This window comes from Pseudorasbora parva, chromosome 18 (genome assembly GCF_024679245.1).
Source record: "Pseudorasbora parva isolate DD20220531a chromosome 18, ASM2467924v1, whole genome shotgun sequence".
Taxonomy (NCBI): domain Eukaryota; kingdom Metazoa; phylum Chordata; class Actinopteri; order Cypriniformes; family Gobionidae; genus Pseudorasbora; species Pseudorasbora parva.
In genome coordinates, this window is record NC_090189.1 from 40,349,298 (window position 1) to 40,366,103 (window position 16,806).

A 16,806-nucleotide genomic window follows, 5' to 3' on the forward strand; every position below is an offset into this window, starting at 1 on the left:
ATTTTGACTAATTAAATGCATCATTTGAGTCTCTGAAGTGCACCTTTTCTTTCTGGACTTTCAGTGTGAACACACTACTTACACTATTTATACTCAAAAAGGCATAAAACAAATCATACGTATATGAATTAAGACAAAACTATGATCTTATAGATTAGGGATAAATGGTTACCACTTAGTCGATAAACCAAAGTTAGCAACAGTCTCACACAGGCGCAGCATGCAGTGTGAAAATATGGTGATAAGGGGTGTGCAATATGCACCGTCTACGATAATATTATAAATAATGTTTTAACAAAGCTGAAAATAAGTATGTACTTAAGTATAGTATCAAACATTTTTAGAGGTGTAATGATATATTGTTAATCGATATATCGCGATACAAAAATGCGACGATATTCATCGTTGATGTAAACGATGTGATTCGAGCTGTTTAGCTGTTGTATAGGATAGAGATAGAGATGTATAGGAGCTGTTTTATCGTAGGCCCAATTTGCTGTATTTATAAGTGTGGCAAGGGGGGCGTGGTTCAGCGAGGTCTGCAGCGGGAGAGAGAGTCGCGGGACGAGCGGTAAGTGAGTGGGTTGGACGCAGATTAATAACACCTGTCTCTTGTTCCAGTAATGAGCGCGGAGAGGGTATAAAACACCGGTGGAACCGGAGACCGAGGAGAGAGAGCGACGGACGGTTGATGCTGAAACAGAGACTGAGTTACCGGAAGCCGGAAGTGCCGACCCGGAAGTGATCGCTATTGTTTTGAGTTGGACATTATCTCCACACGTTTGAGTGTGCCTTGAGTACAGAGATAAATAAAAGAGTATCAACCGTCCTGCCGACCCCCGTGTCCTCTTCCTTCCTCACATTACGAACTTACTACAATAAAGTATAATTCACCCAAAAATGTAAATTCTTCCTCCTCACCCTTTTGTTTAATTTCCAAACACTAAAAAAAACTGAGATATTCCGGTCCCTCCATTTAAAGGCCATTCCTCTCCTCATCCCATTCCTCTAAAACTTAAAAGATCCAAAAAAAATGATATTAAGGCATTGTAAAAATAACTGTTCGAGTTGTCTAATCCAAATCCAAGTTTTCTGAAGAGACATGATGGCTTCCATTAACAGACCATTTAAATCACCAGATCATATTTAGTTTTAGTATTATGATTATTTAAAGCATTTTAGATGGTTTATTCTTATATGTATAGGGCAGGTCATAGTGAGGACTGGGAGAGTCTGCGTGCGGCTAGAGATCCAATGCCGGCATTGAAAGCGTGAGTAATGCAAGAGGGGAAATTTTTTACGTTTATGGAGTTTCAATGACATTAAAACGAATACTAATATTGAATATAAATGTATAACAATGCAATGGTGGAATATTTTTGGGTAAAAAAAGTGTCTTTATTTTGTCTTAAAATACCGCGATGCATATGGCATCGTGAGTTGAGTATCGTGGTCTGTATCGAATCGTGGCAAAAGTAAATCGTTACACCTCTACTCATTTTGCAAAAAACAAACAAAAAAATGCCTCGAGGGTGCATGCTTTACCTGTATGTAGGCCTAACCTATGATCAGTCAACCATTTATTCATTAAAGCACCATAAGATGCAAAAGAGAACTGAATTTGGTACTGGCGCACTGTCCGCAAAGTGGCGAAACACACGAAATGCGATCACAGAAAGCCGCTTCTCGAACAGCGCCAGGACTGATAAGTTATATTTTTGTGTCTTATTGTGTTTAAACTGGGAAAAAAATTAATGAAATCAAAATGCTTGTTTTTTTTAAAGTATCATCGTAAGCAGTCTTAAGCGAGTTAAAGAGTCTTAAATGAATGTCAAGAGGTGGGCGAAAATAGGATGCGTGTCAGATCCACCAGCTCTTAAAGTGACAGCAGCCTTTATTAATGTTAATCAAAGAACAAAAGACAAAGAGAAAATCATCACTGCTCTAGACTGAATATATATTCATTATTATTAAAGCTACAAAAGTTATTCAATTTATAATTTATGCAGTGGCGACTGTGCAGTATTGTACATTTGATTACTTATAAAGGCCCTTATTAAAGTTTAAATAAATGCAGCTGAAAATACATTTTCTAATTACTCAAAGCAAGGTTGCAAATGTAACCCTCTTAAAGAAAGAGGTCATTTGTAAACTGACCATGAAGCTTTTGGGAGTCAGCCGTCCACAACAGGCCTAAACTGGCCAAAGTAGCAGCACACAACACACTCAGCAAAATATAATTGAATTATTGCAATCGACAAATATATAGCTATATTTTTTGTCAATTCTGCAGTCTTAGATTGAAAACAATGAGAGGTTTTACAACCATTGAGTACTGAGGGGATTTCTATGAATGTTGTAAGTCACCAAACCAACATTTTGTTCATGTTTCATGATATGAAATTTTGAAACCGTTTCATCTCTATTATAGATGCTTGTCAATTAGGCAAGAATGTGTTTGATCACCACTGAAGCAGTGCTTGGCACACAGCAGTACTATAAAAGTCCCCTAAGATAGCAACTAAGAAATCTGATTTCAGCCTTCATGTGCAAAATTCTTTTAATTCCAAGTTATTTCCTTGAGCCCTCTTTAGCCAGCTCACTGTCAGGAGGAAGCTCTTTAAAGAAAGCTCGAAGGCTTGCGAGGTGGAAAAATGTGGGCCAATGAGGAAACAGATGAAGATTGCTAAAGTATGTAACATACTTTACACAGCATACTTTTAGACAATCCAAGTCCCACGGTACACTGTAAAAAAAAAGAGGCAAATTTTGAACTTTTGCAGTACAATAGACTTGAATGTTTAAGTTATTTCAACTTAAATTATGTTAAACTGACTTTAAAAAATTAGTTACATCTTGTATAACTTATAAAAACAAGTTTAACATTGCTTAACTTATTTTGATGAGTTAAAACAATGTAAAAACATATGTTGTCATAACTTATTGAACATATAATGTTTTACAGTGTAGTCTTGTTCTTGTCTCAACCCTGTTTTAGAGGACTCAGGATTTTATGTCACAAGCACAACTGTGGGGATATCGCTAAATTGTAGGTGCATTGTGATTTATTCGCTGACATCATTAATGTGATCGGGCACAAAACGTCCTGCTTCAAATGCAACCGATACAACTTTCTAATTTGCAGTCATTAGCTTCGACCAATAGGAAGTCAGATATTTTGGTTTTAATGTGGACTTTTGGCATAATCAGGCTCTGGATTTGTATCTACTCCTCTACAGCTGCACTTTTTGGGGAAAATATCTAATTGCGATTATTCTGGCAAAAAAAAGAGAACATTTTATGTATATGTATTTTTTTCTTATATATTATGACTAATAATTATTATCATTATTATTACAAATAATGTATAATAACACTTAACAAAATAAGAAATATTACTATTACAATGACATTTTTATTATTTAAAATAAAAAGTAGAGTACTAAAGAATAAATATAACAATATAATAATATTTATATTTGACAGAACGACAGAACTGATACGCCTCAGAGAGAAGTCATAGAATGACGTTTCAGGAAATCCCCAAAGTGAAGCTAGCGCTGTAGCTGAATAAAAAGAAGATTTTGTTTTGAATAAACATGAAGACAATAAACACACAATATATGGTGTATTTGAGTTCTTCAAGCCGTCTAGGGTGTTTTCATAATAATAAAATATATTATGATGCAGTGCTGAGCTACATAGACTTCATCACGTTATAGAATACTATAAAATAATGCATCGTCTGCCTCACTCTGTGATGGGAAGCCAGCTCAGCTCACACACACTCGACTGATGATATGAAGTGAGGTAAAACATGTTATTAAACGTTGTCTTTTGTTGAACAGGTTTATGAACGCTTCACTAGTTTTGTGAAGATGTTTGACTCGTGTTGTTTTTTCAAACGCAGGTTATAAGCGACTCAAACTCACAGTCTTTCAGACGGAGTAGTGTTTACTCCTGATCACAGAGCCGCTCTTCACTCACACACTGGGCATATATTCATTCAATTAAAATCGCAGCCTTTAAGCTTTCATAATCGCACATAAGCCAAATCACAACTGGTAAGATTTCGATTAATCGTGCAGCCCTATATTTCTCCTAGTGGATTCATACGATTCACACAAAGCTTTCTGAACATGCTGGCAAGGCACTGAAGATGTTAAATTGTGAACGGATATTGTAATATCTCAAACGGTGTTGCCATGTGAGCAATTAAAGTAATGACAAAAAGGGAAAATCAAAAATGTTGATATAATCGCTTTACATTTACCCAGTTTAAATGCATATTGCGTGTCATGCACAGTCTAAAGCCCGGTTTGGGCCAGTCGAGGTTGTTAAGTCTGACACGAGGCAGCGCTTCTGGGTCCTAATGCTCTCTCTCATACCACAAAAACAACAACAAATGGTGCTAATAGACACACAATGGGGTGTAATACTACTACTACTACAAAAATAAAATAAAAAAATAATATATATACAAAATCAGAACCTTTTTCTCCATTCCAAAATTCCAGATGGCCAGACAGTGATTCATCCTTTATAAACCGTTAAAATATTATTGTCTGAGATGCCCTTGTGTAGACTGTATTTAAAGTGTTTGATGTTTATTATGAATAAATAGCGCTCATTAATGGCCGTCAATTGTATTCTCAAGTGAAACGAGTTGAGGCTTGGACCCAGAAACGGCGTTCCTTACGTCACAATTTAACAAGTGGATATTTCTAATTGTATTTATTGATTAGTAACTTCTCAGGCAGTAAATGTGGATCTTTCTGATGATTTTGAGGTCTGGTCTTGTTCTTGACTTGGTCCCTTAACTCTCGATCTTGTCTTGGCCTCAACACACACTAGGTTTTTAGGTGGTCTAAACTTGTGCTTACATATTCTAAAACCGAGCTATATACAATAATGAGCATCAATGATGACAACCTTAATAAGAGTCCTGAAGAAGGACGGGTGGATGGAGGAGTGATGAAAATGTCTGGAATGCAATTTTAACCGGCAATGATCATGCGAGAACTCTTAAGATGGATTATGCAATTTTGAGACTTTCAGTAAATGCCAACTTTAAAAAAGATCCTATCTTAAATTTGGTGTTTGGTCCATTGGCATTTTATTTATATACTGTAACATAACGTAGTATGCTTGAACCATGGCGATTCTTCTAGCATCAGACAACTATCATAATCAACAAGCAATATTATAACGAGTGGTAAACTTTAGAAATGCTCCCAGATTTAGCGATTAAACGCATCCAGATTGACAGTGAGAACATTATGCCCTAATTACACATTCTGTATAGAAACACGAGTGTTTGTGTGCAGGAAATAGTACACAATGATCTGGGCAGAAGTACAGAGAAACATTCAAGTGGAAGGAAAGGCTGGAGGAAACAGAAGAGCTTCTACATCCAAGACTTTTTTGATCCCCATTCAGTTTACATTCATGCATATGCGAGTCAGTAGAGAAGGCTGGGTTTACCTCTGATGTTTAATGCTACTCTAAGTTACTTTGTTATACTAATGCAGGAAGTAAGAAATGTTGCCAAGCTTCTCTTACCAGAGTAAGAGCTTAGAAACCCCTAAGAGACAGAAACTGTTTAAACTTCGGTCAGCGCAGCAAATCTCTCAGACAAACAGCGACAGGATAGGCCTCCCAGTTTGTGATGTCCACCCTGCAAGTACACAATGGGTGCAGCGTAGGGAATATTTCACCGCTGATAATGGTGTGTGAGGAGTGAAAAAAAGGCCTTGCATTCCTGGCCAGCTCCAGAATAAAGAGGGCCCCGCCGGTGCCATTTATTCCCAGAGTCCTCTGCACGGAGAGAGGGAGAGAGAGGGAGAGAGAGAGAGAGAGAGAGAGAGAGAGAGAGAGAGAGAGAGAGAGAGAGAGAGAGAGAGAGAGAGAGAGAGAGAGAGAGAGAGAGAGAGACCAAGCTGTTTTCATCACAGACTCTCTCAGAAATGGAAATGGGCCGGCCCGTCCCTTCAGTATTGTAATGGCTTCATCATCCCCTCATCATTTGAGTTGTCGTAGACTCGTAGTAAATGTTATTGTGTTTTCATAGGAAAAGAAATCACCATTCACATCCCCATTGCTTCTCCTACACTTTTATTTTTACTTCTCAGATTCTTCAGTCATTTTCCATGTTTCCTCTCAACAGTAGATCAGTAATCTGAAATTGCTGCTGAAAATGCTAATTAACTCAAACGTACTGACTTTACTCACCCAATTTTGTAGACTTTTTTTCTTCCCAAATTTTTTTTAAATTAATTTGTGTCATTTCTTTGTGATTTTCACCCCCTCATTTTTTACACTTTTGTTCCCAGTCACACAAAAAAGCCGGAGAATTAAAAAAAAGCGTATAAATCTGTCATTACTGTATATTATCGCCAAATATTGGATTAAATCTTTGTGCCAACTTGTTTACTTTTCAATTAGGACAGGTTTTGTATTTCTTTTTTTTAACTGATTGACTGTAGGCATCTTTGATCCGAGATTATATTATATCATGGCTTGTATGGCTTTGTGCATGAAGGCACCTCATGAAACGGATTTCGGACAGACTTCTATAAGGCAGTGTAACAGTTTGATGATCTACAGCTAAATATAGAGAGCTTTGGTGAGAACTAAACACATATTTAATTACTAAATTAGTGATTTCTCGCTAGAAATGACATCAGAAGTGGACAATATTGGTTAAAAACGTACATTTACACACAAACTGACCAGCAAACGCAACTTTCGGACGCCATCTTTTCCACAGCTCAGCTGTCACTGATCGGAAAGCACAGGATTGTGGGATACCAAAGGCAGCGAAGGACAAGTGTACGCTGCCTTCAAAATCGATCAGATGAAGGTCTCTCAGGAGACAGGAAGTGAAGCAAACATTAGATTCAGACGTTGCTTGATGCCTCCGAATGCAGCATTTTCCAGGTTTCGGACGCAGCCCATATGAGACATCAGTGGGTTAATGAAGCATCAAAAATACATTTTGGTCCAAAAATAACAAAAATTATTCAGCTTTGTCTTCTCTTCAGGGTTTGTTTTCAATGCTCAAATAAAGATTCAAATAGTTATGAGTCAGCGTATTGATTCATGATTAGGATCGCGTGTCAAACTGCTGAAATCATGTGACATTGTGAATCAATCCGCTGATTCATAACTGTTCAAATCTTTATTTTAGGTCAGTACTTTTTTTTAAAGGGGGGGTGAAACACTCAGTTTCAGTCAATCTCATGTCAATCTTGAGTACCTATAGAGTAGTATTGCATCCTTCATATCTCCGAAAAGTCTTTAGTTTTATCATATTTATAAAAGAAATATAGGCTGTACGAGTCTTTCCGGAAAAAACAGAGCGCCTGGAGGCGTATCATGTGGGCGGAGCTAAAGAATGACAAGCGCGCAAAGCGGTGACGTCCTCAAGCGTGGAGAAACCCATCTATCTCAGCTAATACAGATAATGATCCACAATCAAATCTGAGGGAAATAAATTGAACAGGAGAAACGGCAACATTAGGACGTCCGTCTCTGTGGTATGGACTGTATTTAGGGGCCTTTGTGTGCAGTTTATGAGGACATGATTCGGTTTATGGACTATTGTATGTGATTAGACCTTAGAGGTAGCAAGCAAAACGGTTTTGCACGTCAGAGTCAGAATAGTGTAACGTTATACAGAACAACAATGGAGTAACCGTTAGCGCATTTGAATGACGAAGCACGCGATCGTGTCGTTTACTGATGTTTACTCATGCGACGGTAGCCAATAGCAGAGACATCTGAAGTTGATTTACTCACCGGCATCTTCCAAAGCAGGACCGCTCTGTCAAAAACACACTTCTTTGGTATGATTTGGTGAAGTCCTGTGACAGCAGTGACCGTGGAAATCCACTTTGCGACGCGACTGAAGCGATGCCTTGAAGCTTCCCGTCATTTCTGCGTTCAAATCGGTTCAAATGCAGCGCTGCCTTCCCGGAATGCTGTGCTGAAGCGCTGAAGTCGCTCGACGTCACCCATAGGAATAAAGTGGAGCGTGGCGCGTCATAAGTGTTCACGGACGACTGGATCTGCACCTGAGAGACTGTTTACAGCGTGCATTTCCTCTCTCTCCCTCTAGTTACGCGCGCGCGCACCCTACCGGGAGAAGAGCCCGTACGGCCCATACAAGGACCTTCCGCTCTATTAACGTCAAGTCGACCCATACTCGAAAAAAACTCGCCGAAATTTGTGAGAAACCGGAAGGAGTATTTTTAACACAGAAATACTCCATCAAACGTCCAACATTAGTTTTTGAAACTTTGTCTATGTTTAGGATGGGAATCCAAGTCTTTAAAGGTGTAAAAAGCTTAGTATGCATGAAACAGCATTTCACCGCCCCTTTAAGGTATTAGATGGGTTTTCAGCACAGCACAAGAGGTAAAATGATCTGTCCAACATGTTCTTCAAGCTGAACTTTGCTGGTTCGACTAGTTGACACCTTAGATAACCAACAGCTCTCTCTCAGCAGGCCTTCAGACTCACGCCTAATGTGTTTTCTTCATTGCTGTAATTGTTTCTGCCACTCCCATCTGACAGTTGAACTTCTGAATTCACAAAAGCCTTTGACAAACAAAGGTGAGCTATTCTTAACCTTCCTCAGACTCTCATCCATCTGTCATCTGTTCTCATAAACAGGTGATCTCTAATACTGGCCACTAGCAGTTACGAACATGAGCAACTAATGACGAAAAGCCTCATTAACACAATGCCATTCTTGAAAAGAGAACCTCATCTAGAATTTTGGCATAATCTTATATAAACAGGAAATTAAGGTAAAGGTCAGTAACTCCCTTAAAACATCAATTTGAAAATTTTTGGCAAAGCGAATCATAATATGGGGTGTAATATGTAATATGCAAAGCTAATTACTGTGGGGTCATTCAGTGTCAAATCAACCAAATGTCAGAAACATCCACTGATTCTGTTAATATTGTTTTCTGAAGAAAGACAAACATAAATACTGATCAGAGGCTAAATAGTAAATGCCATGGATGTATTTTTTTTTACTGTATGGGGTCAAAATGACTATTTTCACCTGAGATTTGAACCAGATGGTGGAAATGACTTTAGAAAGATGGCAGCATCATTATTTCGTTTATACTGAGAGATAAGAAGGCTGATCAGTAAAATCTGTTGGCTTTAGCCATCTTTGGTATATTAAACGTATATTGTGGCAGTTCAAAAAATTGGGAAAAGTACTATATGTGCTTTGTTTTTCAAAGTTTGCATGCCCGCAAGTATGCGATTCTCTTTGTGGCTCCATGTTGAAACTAGAAATTTATTGTGTTTCCCTTTCTCAAAAAAACCCCCTAAAACATACCTGCCTGAGTGCCAAAAATACACTGCAATGGTCAGGTTAAGGTGCATCAACTTGCTTTCAGTAGTGTATTCTTCAGATCCTACATTTGAATCTGTTTCAATATTTGGACAAATCACTGATATTGCCTGTTGGAATGTTTACTAGGGTATTCTTGGTGGTGGCTAAGGTGTTGCTATGTGGTTGCTAGGGTATTCTGGTTGGTTGCTAAGGTGTTTCTATGTGGTTGCTAGGGTATTCTGGTTGGTTGCTAAGGTGTTGCTAGAATGTCTTATCACATTGCGTAGCGTATTGATTCATGATTCGGATCGCGTGTCAAACTGCTGAAATCACGTGACTTTGGCGATCCGAATCATGAATCAATTCGCTGATTCATAACCGTTCAAATCTTTATTTGAGGATTGAAAACAAAGACAATGCTGAATAAAGTCGTAGTTTTTGTTATTTTTGGACCCAAATGTATTTCCGATGCTTCAAGAGACTCTAATTAACCCACTGATGTCTCATATGGACTACTGTGATGATGTTTTTATTCCCTTTCTGGACATGGACAGTATAGTGTGCATACACTTGCATACGCTCTCGGACTAAATATAAAATATCTTAAACTGTGTGTGAAGATGAACGGAGGTCTTACGGGTGAGGAACGACATTAGGGAGAGGAGTTAATGACAGACATTTCATTTTTGGGTGAACTAACCCTTTAATGTGTGAAATTCCATGAGGATGAGGATTAAGAGGGACTTTTTTACAGCATGACGTCCACTTGTATAGTGCCACGAGACCAGTGGAGGATTATCATGTGCTCTCCTCCAGACTGATGTCATCTTAATCACCTTCATGGGTCATTCAAAATGTGAGGCTGAAGTTTTTAAACTAAGTTAATAAACACCAAATATAATGCGTGTTATACACCAGATCAGGCATCATTATATTTGGGTTTTTCATTAATATTTAGCTGTCTGTTATGTGAGGTTAATGTGGGATTAATATATCTATGTCACAAAGGCATTTTTGCCCCAGTCTCATTGGGATTGTCGTCTGGGATTAGGTTCAGTGGTTCTGACCCAGACTTCTAGTGCAGTCAACAAGCAAAGGTATATCAAGCAGGATCAATGTGAAGCATGAAAATACTTACAGTAGTGTTTGTTAAAGAGCAATTAAGCAATGCAAAACAATAGCTAAGTCTATGGCAATGCTCCAAATAAGTCATTCGAGGAAGTAATAAGTGTTTAACCAAACAAGGAACGCACACAACTTTAAGCTTGTGCACTTGAAGAATGACTGAATCTGAAGTCATGAGTGAAAATCCAGGGGCCTAATTTATAAAGACTTATTGTCCTACAATGGAGTTAGATGCTTAAAAAAAGATTGAAGCAACTGCCTTAAAAAAACAACAACAAAAAACAGGTAGAGTGAAACAGGAATAGTATGTTGTGCTGGTTAATGCTTAGTTGGTATAGTTCACGTACACAAATGTTCCTTCTAGTAACTCTAAAAGAACTGAGAGTACTTGATCATTTACTTAATAAAAAAATTAATTGTTTTGAGGCTGAATGTTGAAGTCTGTGTGCAACTCAAGCATGATTACTTGCAAGATTGTCTCAAATATAGAGAGATTATATTATCAAATTTTAAGAAATCATTATTTGACATAAAAAAACTAGTAAATGTTTTAGTTAGTAGTTTTTAAATGCAATCTATTATTACCAAATCACAGTGATGTCTTGTTGCATCACTGCATCAATAGGAAGAGATCCATCCATCCATGTATCCATCTATCCATATATCCACCCATCTATCAACCCATCCATCCATCTATCCATATATCCACCCATCTATCCACCCACCCATCCATCTATCCACCCATCCACCCATCCATCTATCCATATATCCACCCATCCATCCATCTATCCATCCATCCATCCATATATCCACCCATCCATCCATCTATCCACCCATCCATCCACCCATCCATCCATCCATGTATAATCTATCCATCTATCCACCCATCCATCCATCTATCCACTCATCCATCCATCCATCCATCCATCCATGTATCATCTATCCATATATCCACCCACCCATCCATCCATCTATTCACCCATCCATGTATCATCTATCCATATATACACCCATACATCCATCTATCCACATATCCACCCACCCATCCATCCATCCATGTATCATCTATCCATATATCCACCCACCCATCCATCCATCCATCCATGTATCCATCTATCCATATATCCACCCATCTATCAACCCATCCATCCATCTATCCATATATCCACCCATCTATCCACCCATCCATCCATCTATCCACCCATCCACCCATCCATCTATCCATATATCCACCCATCCATCCATCTATCCACCCATCCATCCATCCATCCATCTATCCACCCATCCATCCATCCATGTATAATCTATCCATCTATCCACCCATCCATCCATCTATCCATATATCCACCCATCCATCCATCTATCCACTCATCCATCCATCCATCCATCCATCCATCCATCCATGTATCATCTATCCATATATCCACCCACCCATCCATCCATCTATTCACCCATCCATGTATCATCTATCCATATATACACCCATACATCCATCTATCCACATATCCACCCACCCATCCATCCATCCATGTATCATCTATCCATATATCCACCCATCCATCCATCCATCCATCCATCCATGTATCATCTATCCATATATCCATTCATCCATCCATCCATCCATCCATCCATGTACCATCTATCCATATATCCACCCATCCATCCATCTATCCACATATCCACCCATCCATACATCCATCCATGTATCATCTATCCATATATCCACCCATCCATCCATCTATTCACCCATCCATGTATCATCTATCCATATATCCACCCATCCATCCATCTATTCACCAATCCATGTATCATCTATCCATATATCCACCCATACATCCACCCATACATCCATCTATCCACATATCCACCCACCCATCCATTCATGTATCATCTATCCATATATCCACCCATCCATCCATCTATTCACCCATTCATGTATCATCTATCCATATATCCACCCATCCATCCATCCATCTATTCACCCATCCATGTATCATCTATCCATATATCCACCCATACATCCACCCATACATCCATCTATCCACATATCCACCCACCCATCCATTCATGTATCATCTATCCATATATCCACCCATCCATCCATCTATTCACCCATCCATGTATCATCTATCCATATATCCACCCATACATCCACCCATCCATCCATCTATCCACATATCCACCCATCCATCCATCTATTCACCCATTCATGTATCATCTATCCATATATCCACCCATCCATCAATCTATTCACCCATCCATGTATCATCTATCCATATATCCACCCATACATCCACCCATCCATCCATCTATCCACATATCCACCCATCCATCCATCTATTCACCCATTCATGTATCATCTATCCATATATCCACCCATCCATCAATCTATTCACCCATCCATGTATCATCTATCCATATATCCACCCATACATCCACCCATCCATCCATCTATCCACATATCCACACACCCATCCATCCATCATCTATCCATATATCCACCCACCCACCCACCCATCCATCCATCTATCAACCCATCCATACATCCATCCATCTATCCACCCATCCATCTATCCACCCATCCATACATCCATCCATCTATCCACCCATCCATCCATCTATCCACCCATCCATACATCCATCCATCCATGTATCCATCTATCCATCTATCCACCCATCTATATCCATCCATATATCTATTCATCCATCCATCCTTCCACCTATATCTATATATCCATCTATATCCATCCATCCATATATCCATCCATCCTTCCATCTATATCCATCCATCCATATATCTACATCCATCCATATATCCATCTACCCATCTATATATCCATCCATCAATATATATATCCATCCATCCATGTATCCATCCATCCATCCATCCATCCATCCATTTTATCCATCCATCTATTTTATCCATCCATCCATAAATCCATCCATCTATATATCCATCCATCCATCCATCCATATATCTATTCATCCATCTATTTTATCCATCCATCTATATATCCATCCATCCATACGTCTGCATTCATCCATCCATCTATCTATCTATTACGTCAGATCCATCCATCCATCTATGTATTATATCCATCCATCCATCCATCAATCCATCAATCCATCCATCCATCCATCCATCCATCCATCCATCCATCCATCCATCCATCCATAGAAACAGTGAGGTCAAGCAAATTAGACTGAGTAAAGCGAAGTCAAGTCCAAGTGACTGAAAAAAACTATGTGCAAGGACAAGAAGTCTGTCCAGCATTCAAATAATTTTTTTCAAATCTGATTAGAACAGAAAATGAGCATAAGCATTCGAAAGAACACGTTTGAGGATCTCCAGAAAGGTGGAGAAACCACAAAATGGCTGCTGAACTTTAACCAGGGAAATGTTGGTGCCAAATTATGACATTCTTAACACGGCCTCGCTTAGGTAACAGGACAAGGTGAATGCACAAGTGTAACAAAAGACAGGACCATCAGTGAGGAAATGCCCCACTTTTGAGATTTAAGTTGCCCTTCCTGCTCTATTCTGGCCATCCTTAAAAGCTTGGAAGCAACAGAACAAAAAGTAGTGAGGGCTTACTATTGAAAAAACTGGGAATAATTATCCCCTATGTTATGAATACTTATTGGTGCTATCATTACCTAAAAACTCACAATTAGAAGCCACAGTAATACAAAACCAGGGAAATGGAGTAGGTAAGGAAGGTATGGTCCTTTGGGGAAGGACACAAAAGGTGTCAGAATAAGAAAAGGGTGATGAACCCTGACGCAATCTTTTGAAACTCAATGACGTCACAAAGCGTCTTTCTTTCCTGTTCTAGAAAGAACAAAACCAGCCTGATTATTGTCATTCACATCAAAAAGATGACGCTTGGTTTCAATTTTCCAGTTTCTACATACGGTCACGGCTGAAAACCCCTTATTTAGATGGGACACACAATGTTCCTCTAGCTCATGGGTTCATTTCTCAGGTGTTGAATTTTATATTGAATTCAAGTTACATTTAAATGGACTACTGAACTATATTACTTGGCAGGGAACTGCTTAAACTAATCATTAATGATAATAAACATCATTATTTATTGAGGGCTGGTGTGCTTTATAGTGGAGCTTATGGGAGGTTTTGCAATAACAGTGAGAGGCTTTGCATTACAGCAGGGCTCAACATTAAAGCATCGGTCATTCACTTGTCCGAGTAAAAAATGTGCTTAATTATCAATATACATGACATATTTCTTTGTTTAAAGGCTCATTATACAAATTACACATATGTGCATAGCATATTGCTTGCATACATATGACATATACTACACTCACCTAAAGGATTATTAGGAACACCATACTAATACTGTGTTTGACCCCCTTTCGCCTTCAGAACTGCTTTAATTCTCCGTGGCATTGATTCAACAAGGTGCTGAAAACATTCTTTAGAAATGTTGGCCCATATTGATAGGATCGGATCTTGCAGTTATTGGAGATTTGTGGGATGCACATCCAGGGCTCCCGTTCCACCACATCCCAAAGATGCTCAATTGGGTTGAGATCTGGTGACTGTGGGGGCCATTTTAGTACAGTGAGCTCACAGTCATGTTCAAGAAACCAATTTGAAATGATTCGAGCTTTGTGACATGGTGCATTATCCTGCTGGAAGTAGCCATCAGAGAATGGGTACATGGTGGTCATAAAGGGATGGACTTGGTCAGAAACAATGCTCAGATAGGCCGTGGCATTTAAACGATGCCCAATTGGCACTAAGGGGCCTAAAGTGTGCCAAGAAAACATCCCCCACACCATTACACCACCACCACCAGCCTGCACAGTGGTAACAAGGCATGATGGATCCATGTTCTCATTCTGTTTACGCCAAAGTCTGAATCTACCATCTGAATGTCTCAACAGAAATCAAGACTCTTCAGACCAGGCAACATTTTTCCAGTCTTCAACTGTCCAATTTTGGTAAGTTTGTGCAAATTGTCGCCTCTTTTTCCTGTTTGTAGAGGAGATGAGTGGTACCCGGTGGGGTCTTCTGCTGTTGTAGCCCATCCGCCTCAAGGTTGTGCGTGTTGTGGCTTCACAAATGCTTTGCTGCATACCCCGGTTGTAACGAGTGGTTATTTCAGTCAAAGTTGCTCTTCTATCAGCTTGAATCAGTCGGCCCATTCTCCTCTGACCTCGAGCATCAACAAGGCATTTTCGCCCACAGGACTGCTGCATACTGGATGTTTTTCCTTTTTCACACCATTCTTTGTAAACCCTAGAAATGGTTGTGCGGGAAAATCCCAGTAACTGAGGTAATTTGAGTAATTGAGCAACCGTTTGTGTGTTCGCAAACGGAATCGTTTGTAAAAAAGTCTCAAGTGCTGGATTTGGAGACACAATGTTGTGCCTTCTATATTGGATCCGACAGGAATGGTGCAACAAACTTATTTGAGTAAATACGTCTTTTTTATATGTAATAGTACTAGTCCCGGGCTGTACCAGACCAAAACGTACGCCAGTCGGCAGAAATTCTTTCTTGATCTGGGTGCGCACGTGTGTGTGTGTGTGTGTGTGTGTGTGTGTGTGTGTGTGTGTGTGTGTGTGTGTGTGTGTGAGAGAGAGAGAGAGAGAGAGAGAGAGAGAGAGAGAGAGAGAGAGAGAGAGAGAGAGAGAGAGAGAGAGAGAGAGAGAGAGAGAGAGAGAGAGAGAGAGAGAGAGTGCGCGGTTCGTGCTTATAATATCGACTGATTGTGAGGTTGCGGGCCATGTAATACAATCGCTGGTGGATGAGAAATAAATCATTGTGTTTGTTTGATAAAGACAAGTTGCAGTTGCCGCTTTCAAAATAATCTCTCCCTCATGTGAACTGAATTGACAGGGCTAGATATGACAGGAGCTGAAGCTCATTAAAATATGCAAATGCTCTCCAATCCTAGCCGTGGGCGTTTACTTCCAAGTCTCCAGTGGCACCCCAATAAAAACCCAGCGTTCAGGAGAGAGCCTATTAAAATAGCCTATTACTTATTAGTTATGATGTTTTTGAATGTAAAAACCACTCAAACGTCATTAGTTGACCTCAGACAACAGTATAAAAAAAGAAATAAAAAGCCAGTTTATGGCACCTTTAAATCACCTTTCTTTCCCATTCTGACATTCAGTTTTGGAGTTCAGGAGATTGTCTTGACCAGGACCACACCCTAAATGCATTGAAGTAACTGCAATATGATTGGTTGATTATATAATTGCATTAAAGGGGGGGTGAAACACTCAGTTTCAGTCAATCTCATGTCAATCTTGAGTACCTATAGAGTAGTATTGCATCCATTCAT

General features: G+C 39.3%; 1 protein-coding gene across 2 annotated transcripts in view; it reads right to left on the minus strand.

The window, feature by feature from the left end:
* Positions 1 to 16,806, minus strand: part of shroom1 (shroom family member 1) — a 55,282-nt gene that overhangs the window by 17,386 nt on the left and 21,090 nt on the right. The window lies entirely within an intron of this gene.